Source organism: Anomaloglossus baeobatrachus, chromosome 1 (assembly GCF_048569485.1).
Source record: "Anomaloglossus baeobatrachus isolate aAnoBae1 chromosome 1, aAnoBae1.hap1, whole genome shotgun sequence".
Classification (NCBI taxonomy): Eukaryota; Metazoa; Chordata; class Amphibia; order Anura; family Aromobatidae; genus Anomaloglossus; species Anomaloglossus baeobatrachus.
The window spans coordinates 725,265,449-725,283,201 of NC_134353.1; the positions used below are offsets into that span (position 1 = coordinate 725,265,449).

The 17,753-nt window shown below is 43.2% G+C and overlaps 1 protein-coding gene across 20 annotated transcripts in view; it reads left to right on the forward strand.

Moving 5' to 3' along the window:
* The window catches only part of RIMBP2 (RIMS binding protein 2), an 877,394-nt gene that overhangs the window by 394,210 nt on the left and 465,431 nt on the right, over positions 1-17,753 (forward strand). The gene's annotated exons all lie outside the window — the stretch shown is intronic.

Below are 17,753 nucleotides of genomic sequence, written 5' to 3' on the forward strand. Positions count from 1 at the left end.
GGCAGACAGTTTTATCTCATGTGAAATGTTTTTTCGTACTCTTTACGCTTTCTCTAAACTATATATAAATTTAGTGTGGTTTGGTAATTCATATATATTATGATATACCATACAAACAATATTTAGTGGCTTTTAGAATGGAGCAAGGGTTTATCTAACACATTTTGGATTGCACTGTTGGCTGTCAAATGAGAAAAAGCAGTTTGTGAAAACACAGCCACCGTGTGCCGAGTACCATCATTAGGCAGCAGCTTCATTCTCTCCTCTCTGCAGTAATCATAGATATCAGTGCAGGATTGGATGATACATATGAGTAACATCTAGTTGAGAAGATGAGTGACCATTTGTAGTTTATGATGAGAGTGGATTTCTCCGCTGTTTCTAGAACTTCCATAAACTACAAAAGAGATAGCTATGTGTACTTGTATGTGTAGCTGCTTTATCTCCTCTTCTCTGGAGTGCCAAGCAAGATAGATTGGAGTAAAAAAAAGTTGTACTGCCATACTGGAGCAATACCGTAAATGTCAGAATAGTGGTAAGTTTTAATAAGGCAATTTTAGAGTGGCACAATTAGTTCCAAGGTGACAGTGTGGCCCTTAAGGGGAATCTGTCAGCAGGTTTTTGCTATGTAAGCCTAAAGGCCCCGTCACACACAGAGATAAATCTTTGGCAGATCTGTGGTGGCAGTGAAATCATGGACATATTGTTCCATTTGTACACAGCCACAAACCTGGCACTGATTGTCCACAATTTCACTGCAACCACAGATCTGCCGCAGATTTATCTCTGTGTGTGACAGGGCCTTAAGAGAGCATGCTGCAAGGGTTAAATCATAGAATTCAGGGATGCCTGTCTTGTCAAGGTCCTGATGTTTTCTTGGAATGTTTGTTTAAGTAAGCAGGACACAGCAGGACTTCTCATTGCTCTGACTATACCTTCAAGTGTATGGCAGCCTGACACACCCCCTACTGTGATTGAAACCTCACTGTTAATGTACAATGTCTGTAGAGAGGCTGATGTGGGCGGGATTGTATTAGAAAGCTGCAACCAGTAATCTATGCAATACATCATTGGATTCAGGATCTCTTTGCTTACATCATGCTGCTATCAGATGAGGTAAAAAAAACCTGCTGACAGATTCACCTTAAACCTGAATCTGTTGTCCATGTGTGGTCTTGACAATGCATTGCAGTCTCTGCCTTATATTTGTGATATTGGAAAGGAAAAACGGGAAAAGTATGCCGCCTAGTGTAGTATGCTCGCAAATGCGAGTTTGGCTGTTAACAGAGAGCAATAACTTAACTGTCTTGTTTTGAATGTATGTAGTATTTAATGCTGCACAAGTCCTAAACATCTTTTAGTAGTTGGTATTTTCAACTCCGCAGACAAACGAGATAAAAAAATTATTAAATGCATCATTATAGATGGACTGCGCCTCCAGAAATAAGATGAAAATTAAAATGCCAGTGATAAAATGACGAACATTAATGTATTAAAAATCACAAAAGTGTGACGCCTTTAACCCCTTTTTCAGGCACAGAGATAATGACAAGCAAGCATTGCTCTGATGTTAAATGTTGACAAAGATCAAAATCACCTCAATATATCTGAAGATGGGGTGGATCTCCTCAAAGTGGTTGTCCGTTTTTGTTTTTTTTGTAGTCACATAGAATCCTTCAGAATCCTCACAGCATGTGGTCCGCACACTGTCAGGATTCTCCGGTCTCGGCAGTAAGAGCAGGGGGTCATGTGGTCAGTATCCGATCTGCATACTTCTGGCCACATTCCAACAAGATGTGCTTGGCCATGCTCAGTCCACTTGCATTGAGCGAGGTTGCCCATGTCTAGTCAGTATATGGCCGAATACTTGTCACATGACCAGCCACTCTTGCTGCCGACTCTGGAGAATCCTGACAGTGTGCGGTGTGCGAGCTGTGAAGATTCAGAAGCCTGCAGTCACGTGGAGTGACTGCAGACTTTTAGCAAGGATCGGACAACTCCTTTAATGAATAACACTCTTGTGATTTTTAATTAATTCTCATCATTTTATCATTAGTATTTTAATATTAATCTTATTTTAGGATATGCAGTGTATATATAGTGACATGTTTTGTCCAATTTTGGTTTTGTTGCAATTAATCATCATATACAATGCTGTTTGTTTTGTGTTTATTTCAATATTCACAATTGCACTGATAATACCAGCGGTTTTGCTCCCTTATTTCCATATCCTCTATATAATAGGTTCAGTGCAGCCCAGAAGAAAAAGATAAAATAAGAGGCTGGGAGGACAATGGCATTTCTCTTGGATCAATTATTAATTTACTGATTTCATTACCTTCTTAAATAAAACTCGGATTATTGCAGATTTTTCTGCTCTGCTGTATTATTTATGCCTTGGTGGGTTCTGTGTTGTTGTTAGTAATTCATATCTACAACGGATGAGCAATGTTACTATGAAGATTTATGGGCTCGGATTAATTGTGTAATGAGTCTGTTTTTCGTTGGAGATGATACATATTTTTTACATTTACAGACATTAATGAAAATTTAATTGCAACAATTTATAATTTATGTTATACAGAATAAAAATACATTATTTTATATGGTTACCAATAAATCCAGTTATCCTTATCTTACAGAACAGCTTACATGTTCTCTAAATGCTAAATCCCGATACTGCCCCTATGGTGGGTATAGGAGAGGGAACATCTTGGAAGAAATATGTAAAAACCCCAAACATCTGTTACCAAGAAATATATATGGATAAGTTGGATTATTGGCAAATGAAGTTTAACACCAATAAATGTAAAAGTTATGTACTTGGGAAGCAAAATACATTTCACTATTACATATTCAATGATGATGATGAAAGAAGAGAGGGAGCCGCACTCCTTCGCTGTGCTGGAAATTTTTTATTTAAACAGGTGCAAGGTAAAAAGCTGGAGGCAACCTATATGCCAGCTCCTGTAATGGACTACGGCCGTTTCGCCTACTGATTAGGCTTCTACGGGTCCACCTGAGTGGACCCCTGGAAGCCTAATCAGTTTGCGAAACAGCCGTAGTCCATTACAGGAGCTGGCATGCAGGTTGCCTCCAGCTTTTTACCTTGCACCTGTTTAAATAAAAAATTTCCAGCACAGCGAAGGAGTGCGGTTCCCTCTCTTCTTTCATCATCATCTCTGGACTTTGTTTTGTGACACGCACCCCGCTCTGGATTGAATCACCGTCAAGTAAAATACCCCGGGCTTATGCGGTACCGCTAGTGAGGCGCAGTGGTGCACGACCATTCTGTGTTGGTGCATATTACATATTCAATGGCAAAACGGTAGCAAACAGGGGAGAAGGAAGCCGGCGCTGATTGTCGTGGGGCTCGCGTGTCATAACAATATCACGTGGGCCCCAGGAACGCGGGTTGCGACATCGCTGGAACCGTGTCGGCATTAGAGCTGAGTATAGGCTTTTTTATGTTTTTGAGGGAGAACATGGGTAATGATAAGGGGTTGTTTAAGTAGTGGACAACCCCTTTAAATGCTCTGTCAGAAACCACCATGCTTTCCTGAAGTTAATATGTAAAAATGCATTTGCGTGAATTAGCACGCATTATTTATATGGAGTGATAAATTATACAAAATCTTGAAAAATAGTACAACAATCAATGAAGCATCACATTTTAAAGTGGCTACTGGGGTATTTTATTACTGAAGCAAATGATCAACATAAAAAGGACATAAGAGGGTAACCTTACAGGAGTACAAAGTGCCAATGGTAGGATCCTCTGGCAACTCAATATGTTTTGCCACAGATGATTTAATTAATGAGTACAAGCCATGTTCTGTTCTCAGAGCTGACCCTGGGAGCCAAATTGGAAAATCTGTTACAGGGGCTCCCATCATATATACTATTAATGCTTTCTTATGTGTCAGTGGAATTTTTTGGACCCTCTCAGATACTTGGGCTGGGGTGCAACTGAAACTTCAGTATTCCCTATTCCAACGCTACTATAGGTTCTGTATAAGGGTACTCTTGGGCAAACTAAAGTCTCCTATGTAGGCGTATGCCTAAATCGTCATGTCTGAAGCCATGACCTTTTCTTCTGGCTTTCTGAAGGATGAGCTATCCACTCACATGTTCCTGGATTATTGCTTAGGTGAACACAAGAGGTCTCCATGATCCTGTGCATCTCAGACATTAGTAATTTAGAGGTGTGGTTATTTTTGTGTTGGTATGACATACTAAAGTATTTAGGCCATGCCATAGAATTTTCCATGACTTGGATCACTTGATAGAGGGTAGCCACTACATTGGTTGCAGTTTGGAATAATGTCCCCGATTCTGTAGTTGAGTTTAGGTGGGATTCTATCTTGTGCAATATGGTGTTCTGCGCGGAGGGATACACAATTGGAGTTTCTCTAGACTAATCAGGCATCCACAGATTCTTCTGACATGGAAAGCTGGCAGCATTTGGCCAATTCTTACAGTGGGGTGCCTTCTGTTCTACCCAGGAGTGTTTCCGAACAGCAGCACATTACCACGCAGAGATAAAATTACGGGAATTAAAAGAGGATTTGTAAAGTTTTGACACTTGAAATAAAGGCAGCTTTGATGTCTGCTTACTGCCATGAGCGATGCAAGACGCAAATGAGGCTTTAATTCAGAAAATAATGGAAAAGCACAAATTAATTATTCTCTATTTTGAGGCTATTTTTGTTTCATTTCACAGACTTATGCCTTTAGTCTCAGAGAACAAATATGTATAAAATGTCTTCTTATTTCAGAACAAGGAGATGGAGATCTAAGAGATGTTAAAGTTTATAATGTTGCTTTTCATCATAGCATTTGCTACCTATGCTCGTCCAATTGTAAATTGTAAGTATGGGTAATGATAAACTACATTTAACCCCTTTACCACCCGACAATTTTCTGTTCTTCGTTTTCGTTTTTCTTCCCCTTTTTCCAAGAGCTATAACTTTCATATTTTTGAATGTCAACAGAGCCGTACTTTTTAATGAAACTATTAATTTTACCATATAGTTGACTGGAAAATGGGGAAAAAACTCCTAAGTACAATGAAATTGTAAAAAAGTGAAATTTCTCAATTGTTTTGGGGGGTTTTATTTACTATGTTCACTATATAATAAAACTGGTCTTTCAGTATGATTCCCCAGGTCAGTACGATTTTAGAGATACCAAACATGTATAGTTTTTTCAGAATTCAGAAATTTGTAAAAATAAATATATATATATGGCACTTTTTGTCTCCATTTACTATGACCCGTAATGTTCTCAATTTTTGGGATCTGGGGCTGTGTGAGGGCTTATTTTTTGCTGCCTGAGCTGACATTTTTACAAATACCATTTTAGGGTAGATGTAATGTTTTGGTCGCCTCTTACTACATTTTATTGCAATATTGTGGTGGTCAAAAACTGTAATTCTGCCATTTTTTATTATTTTTTTCATTACGCTGTTTACCGATCAGATTAATTTATTTTTTTACTTACATAGTTACATAGGGTTAAAAAAGACCTAGGTCCATCTAGTTCAACCTTCCTCCACCAATTCTACATTTTGTCCCTAAAGGCTACTTTACACACTGCGATATCGGTCCCGATATCGCTAGTGTGGGTACCCACCCCCATCTGTTGCGCGACACGGGCATATCGCTGCCCGTGCCGCACAACATCGCCCAGAGCCGTCACACATACTTACCTGTCCGGCGACGTCGCTGTGACCGGCGAACCGCCTCCTTTCTAAGGGGGCGGTCCGTGCGGCGTCACAGCGACGTCACTGAAACGTCACTGAACCGCCGCCCAATAGCAGCGGAGGGGCGGAGATGAGCGTAACATCCCGCCCACCTCCTTCCTTCCGCATAGCGGCCGGGAGGCAGGTAAGGGGAGCTTCCTCGTTCCTGCGGCGTCACACGCAGCGATGTGCAAATTTTGCACGTTTTTGCAACGATGCAAAATCGCTTATCGGTGTCACACGCAACGGCATCGCTAATGCGGCCGGATGTGTGTCACGAATTCCGTGACCCCAACGAGTTCGCATTAGCGATGTCGTAGCGTGTAAAGCCCGCTTAAGTCACTTATAACCAACAATGTTGTGTGTACTGAGGAAATCATCCAGCCCTTTTTTGAAAGCTGTTATAGTATCTGCCATTACTACCTCTTGTGGTAGTGTATTCCACAGTCTGACTGCTCTAACTGTAAAGAACCCTTTCCTATTTAGCTGTCGGAATCGCTTTTCTTCCACTCGCAGTGAGTGCCCCCTGGTCCTTAGTACTGTCTAGGGAAGAAATAAGTCATGTGCCAGTCCTTTATATTGACCACACATGTATTTATACATATAAATGACATCTCCTCTGAGACGTATTTTTTCTAAGCTAAACATATCTAACTTTTTCAACCTGTCATCATATGGGAGGCCTTCCATTCCTTGTAGTAGTTTAGTTAGCCGCCTTTGAACTGATTCTAACTTCTGAATGTCCTTCTTAAAATGTGGAGCCCAAAACTGGATCCCGTATTCCAGATGTGGCCTTACAAGTGATTTATAGAGAGGTAACAATACGTTGGGATCACGGGATCTAATCTCTCTTTTTATACACTCTAACATCTTGTTTGCTTTAGCAGCTGCTGCCTGACATTGAGTGCTGCTGCTCAGCTTATTTGTAATGAGAATACCCAAGTCCTTCTCCTGTTCTGTAGTCCCGAGTTTACTTCCATTTAATGTATAAGCAGCTAAAGGATTACTCCGTCCTAGGTGCATTACTTTACATTTATCAACATTAAATCTCATTTGCCAAGTATCTGCCCATTCTGACATCTTATCCAGATCTTTTTGTAATATTGTACTATCAAGGTCAGTACTATCAAGGTAAATTTTGTTAGATTGGACATTTCAAAATGCGACAATAGCAAATGTGTATTTTTTATTGTTTAATTTTTAATTGGGCAGATTTGAACTTTTGTGTTTTTTTTTTTAATTGTGTTCCTATTGTTAGAAACTTTTTCCACACTTTTTGTTTTTACTAGTCCCCTTAGGGTACTTCAAGCTGCGATCATCTACGTACTAGTATGGCCAAGGGGGTGAATGGGGTTAAGGTGTCGGCGGCACATGTTGCGCGATCACAGTTCTCTGACGAATCCCGCGACTAAGTGAATTTGTGTGCTTTGTTTGTAATTTCTGTTTAGCAACTATTTTAGCACAAAGGGAGAATGTTTCTCCTTGTGGAGATCGACATGTTGGCATAAGAAGACTTCTATTCAATACTCCTCTGGGAAATTACAAATGCAAGTTTTCTCTTCAGAGATGAGATTGACGACACCTTTTAGTGTTACCTATTGGAAGTAGCAATCCTAAAAATCAATAGTGACTTTATTTGCCCTGATGAGGGGAAAGATGTACCTGCAAATGGAATGTCTGGTTGGGCTTCTGATCCTAAATCTTGTGGTAAGGGCTGATATTGTTTTTTATGATTGCTACATCCAATACGTGGCACTAGAGTTCAAGTTTTCTCCAAAAAGTCTTTTCTATGGCTCGGATTTTGCTGTAAAAAAAAAATAATGTTGCAGACAAGTCACATGCAAGTTGAATGTAGAGTGCGACTTGCATTGAAGTCTATGGTAAGTGTGTGAAAAAAAACCACATTTGAAAATATTTGTGACTCTGTGTATATAACAGGCCACAATGCAACACCATCGGAGGTCATTACATCTGATGATACAACTGAAATTGCTTGTTACTGCAATATCAGTGACACATGTTGTTGGATAGTTCTGGTCTGAAGGAAACCTGTCATGTTGAAAATGGTATCTGATTTGCAGGTAGGAGAAGCTGATCAGATTGATATACATGTACAGTGGCAAGCAAAAGTGTTCGCACCCTTGGTCAAAATTACTGTTATTGTGAACAGGTAAGCAAGTTGAAGATGAAATGATCTCTAAAAGGCATAAAGTTAAAGATGACACTTTTTTTGTATTTTAAGTAAAAAAAACAAAAATATTTTCATCTTTATAGATTCTAAAATTAGCAAAAAAGGTAAATAGGCCAATGCAAACGTTTGGACACCCTGCATGGTTAGTTTCTGGCAGCATCCCTTTTAGCAAGTATCACAGCTTGTAAACACTTTTTGTAGCAGCCAAGAGTCTTTCAATTCTGGTCTGAGGGGTTTTCATCCAATTCTTCCTTGGAAAAGTCTTCCAGTTTTGTGTGATTCCTGGGTCGTCTTGCATGCACTGCTCTTCTGAGGTCTAGCCACAGATTTTCAATAATGTTCAGATCAGGGGATTGTGAGGGTCATTGTAAAGCCTTCAGCTTGTACCTTTTGAGGAATTCTATTGAGGATTTTGAAATGTGTTTAGGATTATTATCCATTTGTAGAAGCCTCCTTCTTTTCAACTTCGCCATATAAGTTCTTCAGTCCAGGAAAAGAAAAAAGTAGATTTCTCTTATGAGATATTCTTACAAAGCTTCTTATTTTCATGTGTTTGAACTTATGAACAAAAAATTAAAACAACGGTTACTCTTTAATTTTGCTTTCTGGGTTTCTTCTGGAGCTTTACTATTTATGGAAGGAGTCTGGCAGTTACAAGAATAATACAGACAATCAAATGATATTGGATATTAATGCGCAAGCAACAGAAAACAGGCCGCATCATGATGTTGTGTTATTATCTATGATCATAGGATAGGTTAGTTTCTATTCTGCTTCTTCCCTCTCCCAATCCCTCCACTGGCCAAAGAATACAATTCAATGTGCTAATTATGACCTATAAGAACTTCTATAAGAACGTAACCCCCTCTACATTTCTGATCTAATTTCCAGCTTTCTGCACCCGTAGTCTCGGTTCTCACAAAATCTCCTTCAATGCTCTCCTCTTCACCATCTCTAATACTTCTTCCATGCCTCCCCTGTACTTTGGAACTCACTTCCCCAACTGCTACTCCCCCCAACCTGGAACTCACTACCCCAAGTGATACTCTCCCCAACCTGGAACTCACTTCACCAGCTGATACTGCCCCTCCCCAACCTGCAACAACTTCCCCAACTGTTACTCCTCCCAACCTAGAACTAACTTCCTCAACTGATACTTCTCCCAACCTAAAACTCACTTCCCCAACTGAGACTCCCCCCATCCTGGAACTCACTACACCAAGTGATACTCTCCCCAACCTGGAACTCACTCCACCAACTGATACTCCCCCTCCCCAACCTGCAACTAACTTCCCCAACTGTTACTCCCCCTAACCTAGAACTAACTTCCTCAACTGATACTTCTCCCAACCTAGAACTCACTTCCCCAAGTGATACTCTCCCCAACCTGGAGCTCATTCCCCAAATAATACTTCCCCCAACCTAAAACTCATTTCCCCAACTAATACTCATCCCAACCTAGAACTCACTTCTTCAACTCATACTCCCCTCAACAATCGAAGCCCTGAAACATAACCTGAATGCCATCTATTCAAGAATGGCTACAACTTATCTATGGCAGCAATACCCAGAATTGTAACAAATAACAAGGAGGCATCCTCTAGAGCAGTGGTTCCCAAACTCCAGTCCTCATGGCCCCCAACAAGTGATGTTTTCAGGATTTCCTTACTATTGAACAGGTGATGGAATCATTATCAAGATATCACCTGTGCTATATTAAGGAAATCCTGAAAACATTACCTTTTGGGTGTCATGAGGACTGGAGTTTGAGACCCACTGCTCTAGAGGAGCCTACACCTACAAGACAAGGAGATTATTTACTATAACAGCAATAAGATTATAGAAATCTGTTAGAAAAAGGTTTCATAATGCTGTACTTGCTGGGCAATTTCAGCAGTGGAAAAATTGTAGTGAAATATGGAAACGTACACTGTGTGCAGAATTATTACTCAAATGAGTATTTTGATCACATGATACTTTTTATATATGTTGTCCTACTCCAAGCTGTATAGGCTTGAGAGCCAAGTACCAATTAAGTAAATCAGGTGATGTGCATCTCTGTAATGAGGAGGGGTGTGGTGTAATAACATCAACACCCTATATAAAGGTGTGCTTAATTATTAGGCAACTTACTGTCCTTTGGCAAAATGGGTCGGAAAAGAGATTTGACGGGCTCTGAAAAATCCAAAATTGTGAGATGTCTTGCAGAGGGATGCAGCAGTCTTGAAATTGACAAACTTTTGAAGCTTGATCACCGAACAATCAAGCGTTTCATGGCAAATAGCCAACAGGGTCGCAAGAAGCGTGTTGGGCAACAAAGACACAAAATAACTGCCCATGAATTGAGGAAAATCAAGTGTGAAGCTGCCAAGATCCCATTTGCCACCAGTTTGGCCATATTTCAGAGTTGCAACATTACTGGAGTTTAAAAAAAGCACAGGGTGTGCCATACTCAGCGACATGGCCAAGGTAAGGAAGGCTGAAAAACGACCACCTTTGAACAAGAAACATAAGATATAACGTCAAGACTTGGCCAACAAATATCTTAAGACTGATTTTTCAAAGGTTTTATGGACTGATGAAATGACAGTGACTCTTGATGGGCCAGATGGATGGGCCAGAGGCTTTATCAGTATAGGGCAGAGAGCTCCACTCCAACTCAGACGCCAGCAAGGTGGAGGTGGAGTACTGGTATGGGCTGGTATCATCAAAGATGAACTTGTGGGACGTTTTCGGGTTGAGGATGGAGTGAAGCTCAACTCCCAGACCTAGTGCCAGTTTCTGGAAGACAACTTCTTCAAGCAGTGGTACAGGAAGAAGTCGGTATCGTTCAAGAAAAACATGATTTTCATGCAGGACAATGCTCCATCACATGCATCCAACTACTCTACAGCATGGCTGGCCAGTAAAGGTCTAAAAGATGAAAAAATAATGACATGGGCCCCTTGTTCACCTGATCTGAACCCCATAGAGAACCCTCATAAAATGTAAGATCTACAGGGAGGGAAAACAGTACACCTCTTGGAACAGTGTCTGGGAGGCTGTGGTGGCTGCTGCACGCAATGTTGACCATAAACAGATCAAGCAACTGATAGAATCTATGGATGGTAGGCTGTTGAGTGTCATCAGAAAGAAAGGTGGCTATATTGGTCACTAATTATTTGGGGTTTTGTTTTTGCATGTCAGAAATGTTTTTCTAAATTTTGTGCAGTTATATTGGTTTACCTGGTGAAAATAAACAGGTGAGATGGGAATATATTTGTTTTTTTTTAAGTTGCCTAATAATTCTGCACAGTAATAGTTACCTGCACAAACATATATCCTCCTAAGATAGCCAAATCTGAAAAACCCCATTCCAACTTCCAAAAATATTAAGCTTTGATATTTATGAGTCATTTGGGTTGATTGAGAACATAGTTGTTGATCAATAATAAAAAAAATCCTCTAAAATACAACTTGCCTAATAATTCTGCACACGGTGTAAATACGTCTGTGGATTTTGCACACCTTTCAATCTTAGCATTTCTATGAATGTCACATCTGCACTGCCAGGCAATTTACACTGCAGATTGGCTGACACATGAGCATGGGACTTCTTGACATCTCATCCACATTACTCCTGCTATAAAACACAGATTTTCCATAAGAAAATCCACAATAAAATTCCATTGTGTATTCACCCCCTGAGAACATTCTCTACAGGGGGTGTGAAATTTATGGTTGCTAGATTTCAGGAGAAGGGTTGTTGATCCAGGGATTTATTCTGATTGTCATATTTGGGTCAGGAAGGAATTTTTTTCTTAGATAAGGAAAATTAGCTTTTGCCTCTCGGGGTATGTGCCTTTCTTTGGCGCAGAATAATGGGTCTGGATTGGATTGACTTAACTCAGCTTTACAAACTGTTACTTTATTACTTCACATATAATGAATAAGTCAAAAATGGATTGTTTCAGTAAAATAAGCCAGTTATGTCCCTGTTTCTGTATCACTTTATAAATCTTCTTCAATTCAGGCTTTCATTGTAGTAGATAGACCTCTTGACGTACAGAAATTAAAAAGGTGGTATTGCTTCGCTAGCTCCGCTAATGTTCTAGATCACTCAAGTGGAATTTTCAGTATCAAATGTAAAAAATTTCTGAAAATATCACAAACAATGCCACACAGAACACTAAACGTAACAATATATTTCAGTTTCGATATCTTTTTAAATACACCGCATAGGATACATGCATATTCTACAGTGATGTATTTCCATGTGACTTGAATACAAATATAATTGGGCTATACCTAAAATTCTGCAAGAATGGTAACATAGTGAATTTATTATTACCTAGTTATATTTTTAATGGGATCTCTCACCAGGTTTTTTTGTACCCCATCTGACCGCAGCATAATGTAGAGACAGAGAATCTGATTCCAGCGATGTGTCACTTACCGACCTCCTTGCTGTCATTTTGGTAAAATCCCTGAACCAGTTCTCTGAAAGCTGAGCTTAGAATAACCCCACCAACACTACTGATTGACAGCTTTCTGTGTATGCTGTGCATAGGCAGAAATCTGCCAATCAGCAATGGGGGCAGGGTTATACAGAGCTCATGAATATGGAGGACTACATGGCAGCAGGTTTACTAGTCCTATAGTGATAGTTTTATCAAACTACAGCAAGCAGCCCAGTAAGTCACAGATTGCTAGAATCTGGGTCTCTGTCTTCACATTATTTGTCTCTCACATTAGGTGACAATAGACTGGTGACAGATTCCCTTTACTATGAGTTTTATGTATAAGGGGTATCTATGTTTATCTGTCTTGTTACCACTAAGATCTTCTTGTGGATTTACAATATACAAGTTTCCACGTTAGTTATGGCCATAGTTATCAATAGATTAATAAATACATAGAAATGACTCAGTGGCATCATTATGAAGTGAATCTAAATATCGGTATAGTAATTATCCTCATATAATGGTGACTTTCAAGGGGGAATGCTACATGTATCCAGGAGCGATTTGCTACCACATAGTAATGAATGGTCTTCAAATGTCAGACTGTGATCAATATTGGGAAGAAAGGACCACCCTACCTCAATAGAATCACTCTATACAATTCTTCTCTTTGCAGATAACCAGTTACACTTTCTCGACACTCGCCTTAGTGACAAAATATCTGACTCCAGGGGCCACCTCTTTAGGTAGATGAAATGCTGATTTATTGCTCAGGAAGGAGTATACACCTTTTATATATGACGTCAGCCACATTGCCCTTTATTATCCCATCTGTAGTACTGTGGCAGAATGGGTTAAGAACGTAGACCATTACCAAGCAGACAGACTACATCATGCTGTTACACCTAACCCTATGTACTGTAGACATCGATCCTTTCTTCAGCGCTCTATTGGGAGACCCAGACGATTGGGGTATAGCTACTGCCCTCCGGAGGCCACACAAAGCACTACACTAAAAAGTGCAAGGCCCCTCCCCTTCTGGCTATACCCCCCCGTGATATCACGGGTTCTCCAGTTTTAGCTTTGTGTGCGAAGGAGGTCAGACATCCATGCATAGCTCCACAGATTTTGGTCAGCAGCAGCTGCTGACTATGTCGGATGGAAGAAAAGAGGGCCCATATAGGGCTCCCAGCATGCTCCCTTCTCACCCGTGGATGGTGTTGTAAGGTTGAGGTACTTATTGCTAGTACAGAGGCCGGAGCCCACATGCTGTTTTCCTTCCCCATCCCCATGAGGGGCTCTGGGTGAAGTGGGATCTTACCGGTCTCCAGGCACAGAGACCGAGCTCCATCCACAGACCCAAAAGAACCTGCTGGATATGGAGCTGAGTATCGTCAGGGACAGGCCCTGCTACATCAAGGTACTCTGTGTTCCCATGCACATCGCGCCCACACACACCAGCATTGCTGGGAGTGTTAGTGCGCCGGGGACAACAGCGCGGAGCGCTGGTGCTATTATTCACTGCAGCTTTGCTGAGTGAATTTATGTATTGAAAACGGCTGCGCCGGCCGCTGCTGGTTGTTTTTTACATTGTGGCGCGGCTGGGACTTGTGGTGCGCCGGGGGACTTCGGCGTCGGCCGTGCACATGGGACGGCCGCGCTTATTACTAGAGTCCCCGGCTTTGCGGCCTAGTGTTCGTTTCGTTCCCGCCCCAGCCCTGCCAGTCAGAGGAGGGGCGGGACGCTGTACAGTAGCTCAGCGCAGGGAGCTGGAGTCTGCTTTGCATTCTCCAGCCCCCTCTCACTGAACACAGTGAGACGCCGGGTTCCCGCTCTTGGCTGGGGCTCGCCCACGGCCCGCCCCTCTGCACAGGACGGGGAAGAGAAGCCGGCAGCCATTATGGTTTCCACGCTGGGAGAACGGAACCAGTCACAGGTTTTTGGGCGACCTCGCACCCGCTCTTGTGCGGGCAGTAAGCAACTGACACCACTAATGCTGAAGTGGGCTTTTGGGCTGTGTGCTGATATGCTATGCACTGTACTGTACTGTCGCTATTCTGGGCAACAGCAGCAAATAAGCAATGCTGCTGAGGCACAAGCTTTCAATGCTTCTTCGTTTGCATGTGCTGCAGTGTTTACTGTCAGATTGGGCAACAGCAGCAGTAGAGCAATTTGTGCTAAGGCACAAGCTTTCAATGCTGCTTCGCTTGCATGTGCTGCACGGTTTATTGTTATGATATACATTCACTGTATGTCGCTATTCTTGGCTAATGCGCCCAGATAAACAGACAAAAGCAGCAGTAGAGCAATGGTGCTACGGCACAAGTTTTCAATGCTGCTTGACTTGCATTGGCTGCAGTGTTTACTGTCATGCTTGTATGCTATACATTCACTGTATGTCGCTATCCTTGGCTAATGTTCCTGGATAAATAGACAACAGCAGCAGAAAGGCTAGGGTGCTAACGCGCAAGCTTTCAATGCTGCTTGGATTGCATGGGCTGCAGTGTTTACTGTCATGCTGTATGCTATACATTCACTGTATGTCGCTATCCTTGTCTCATGCTCCTAGATAAATAGACAACAGCAGCAGAAGAGCAAATGTGCCAAGCCACAAGTTTTCAATGCTGCGTGTACTACATGTGCTGAAGTGTTTATTTGTACTTCATGCTTGTATGACTATTCACTGTACGGTCGCTATCCTCGGCTAGGCTCTTAGATAGCTAGACAACAACAGCAGAAAAAGACAAGTTGCCAATGCACGGGCCTTCTATGCTGCTTGTACTGCATGTCATACGGTTTCAGGACCCCCAGTGCGTGCAATTGCTCAACCGGGGTCTCTGCTATATGTGGCCAAAGGAACCACCTGTGATCTCTGTCCAGAGACAGGGACGAAGTTGCAGTTTTTCCGCTGATATATTGTCTGTGACTATGACTGACATCTTACAGACTTTGCACCCCAAGCAGACCGTGGGCAATATGGTTGCAATGACCCTGGCCGCCCTGATCTGGAGCATCTCAAGGCGCCAGAGTGATTCCAGGCATCCCAGAGAGCAGGCATCCGACACGGTCGACAGTCCCAGATGGCCTCAGCGGGCTCGCTGGCATTAGCCCTCGACTACATCACTGGGCAAGGTCCCAGCTGGAGTACTCTCTGTACGATGAGGCAGACGTAGCTGTTCAGGACTCTGTTCCTGACACCGCTCTCAATCCGGATACACCGGATGGTGACGCTATAGTGAATAATCTTATTGCGTCCATCAACGAAAGGTTGGGTATTTCTCCCTCAACTCCTCCAGTGGAGGGGTCAGCTTCACAGCAAGAGAAATCTCTATATATTGAGTACTTGTTTAGCACTCTGACTCCAGAGACGCAGTCCAGAAACGACACGCTTATCACGATAAGCGTTTCTCCGACCGTATTAATGAGACACGTGTCGCTCCCCCTGACGTGGTCAAGCGCTAGACCCAGTATCCAAATGTGGATCCCCCAATCTCCATGCTTGCAGCTAGATCTATAGTTGTAGTGGTGGATAGGACTTCACTTCAAAAGGCCATTGACAGGCAGATTGGCCTCTGGTTGCAATCTGTCTATGAAGCTATCGGCAGGTCGGCTGCTCCGGCAGTCGCAGCCGTGAAGGCACTCCAAGCTATTTCAGCTAGTATTGCGCAGAGGGTCGCTGTCACAGGTACTCTCGGTCCCAGCAGCGTCTTTAACTCGCAATGTCGGCATGGCGAATCATGCTGTTATTGCTGTCCGAGACTCTACGAGCCGGACGTCAGTGGCATCCGCCAACTCCGTGTTTTTACGCAGAGGCTAGTAGTTGAGAGATTGGAACAGAGGCTGCTTCCAACGAAGTGCTTAACCAGGTTGCCTTTATCTAGTGATAGTCTGTTGGTAAGGGTTGAATGAAATCATTCAACTATCCAAGACGACTCAAAAAGCCCAGAAGGGCATAGATTCCTAGCGGGCTCAATTCACGCCCGGGGAAGGCAGCCGGAGGATCCGCTACCAAAGCGTTTTCTTCATAATTTTCAGCCCTCTCACTCCGCAACCGCGGGGGGGCAGACTCCCCCGCTTTAGCGGCATTTACCTACCGCAGGTTGAGGGCCTGTGAGTGAGAGTCAGTTTGTTTTCAAACTACCGCACCGACCGAGCCGAGGCTCTTCTGCAGGCGGAAAGAGCCGTAATCCCTGTTCCTCTTCAGGAACCAGATACGCATTTTGCCCCGACCTGGTCGTGGTGCCAAAATAGGACGGCTCCTTCCGTCCCGTTCGGGACTTTATACTGCTTAACGAGCACGTGAAAACCAGGCGGTTCCGGATGGCATCACTCCGCTCCGTCATTGCCTCTCTGTCTCAAGGAGTTTTCCTAGCTTCAATAGACATCAGGATGCTTATCTACACGTGCCGATTGCTCCGAGGCACCGGCGTTGGCTACGATTCGTTATTAAAGACGAGAATATTTCGTTTCGTAGCCATACCCTTTGGCTGGCGACAGCCCCACGGGTGTTCACCAAGTTCGTGGCAGCAGAGGGAGCAGTCCCGCGCTCTCACGGTCACTCTGTGATCCTTTACTTGGGCAATCTACTGGTCAAGGCACTCTCCTTTACAAGCATGCCAACACAACCTGAACATGGCGCTGGACCCTTCCCAGAGTTTCGGGTGGGTCTTCAACTTGTCAAGGTTGAACCCAATCGCTGGCATCTCCTGGAGAGTTTTCACACTCTCTCAGCGATAGTGAAGCTTCCGCTGGACAAACAGCGTTCACTACAGACGAGGGGACAGTCTCTCCTTCAAGGAGGCGCCTCATCCAGAGGCGAGTTTTAGCTTTTCCAGACGGTCAAAGACCATCTTCAGAGGAGTCCACTCTTCAACTCAGTGGTCTGGAGCTCTGGGCAGTGTATCTTGCACTGCAAGCCTTCCTGCAGTGGCTGGAATGCAAATAGATCCGAATTCAGTCGGACTATCCACAGCGGTGGCATACACCAACCACCAAGGCGGACTACGCAGTCGACAAGACTCCCAAGAGGTCCGGCGGATTCTGCTATGGGTAGAAGACAGAGCATACACCATATCAGCTGTTCACATCCCGGGCGTACGACACTAGGAAGCAGACTTCCTCAGTCGCCAGGGCGTGGACGCAGGGGAATGGGCTCTGCACCCGTTTGTTTGCAAGAATTCTGTAGACGCAGGATGAAGACGGACGTCGACGTCATGGCTTCTCGGCAACAACAAGGTCCCGATTTTCATGACGCGGTCTTACGATCAAAGAGCTCTGGCGACAGGCGCCTTGGCTCAGGATTGGTCACAGTTCCAGCTACCGATTGCTGCCACACCATCCTCGTCGCCCCAGACTGGCCGGGGAGGTCGTGGTACCG